This window comes from Glycine max, chromosome 2 (assembly GCF_000004515.6).
Source record: "Glycine max cultivar Williams 82 chromosome 2, Glycine_max_v4.0, whole genome shotgun sequence".
Classification (NCBI taxonomy): domain Eukaryota; kingdom Viridiplantae; phylum Streptophyta; class Magnoliopsida; order Fabales; family Fabaceae; genus Glycine; species Glycine max.
In genome coordinates, this window is record NC_016089.4 from 34,178,681 (window position 1) to 34,179,225 (window position 545).

Below are 545 nucleotides of genomic sequence, written 5' to 3' on the forward strand. Positions count from 1 at the left end.
ATATGAAGATAATGATGGTGTAATATTTGAAGGCAGTAAAAAAGCGATTCAGATTAAACGTGGAATTAGTTTCAGTGCTTTGAAGAAAAAAATTGGAGACAAGGTAAAGTTACAAAATAATGAAATTATTTTTGCTATCAGTTGTAGATTTTTAGTGTCAGGAAAATATATTGCCTTGCAAATTTGTGATGAGGAAGACGTTGAAACGATGCTGGAAAGTTTTAAACAACAACAACAAATATCAATTCTAGAATTGTACATTGAAAAGGATGTGGTTGGTGGTTCAATGTTTCATTCTGCAAATTCGCTTACATCATGTGGAAATTATTTATCTAATGATGAGACACAACTGCCAACAAATATGAGCAATTTACATGTTGACAAAGATGATGATGATGATGATGATGATGATTATCTTGTGTCTAACTCATACGTTGAAGAGTTTTTAGACGAAGATGACAGTGTTGACGGTATATCTGATACAGACAATGAAGTCACCGACATGATTCAACCAGTAAAAATTGTTCACCCAGCAAAAGGTATAA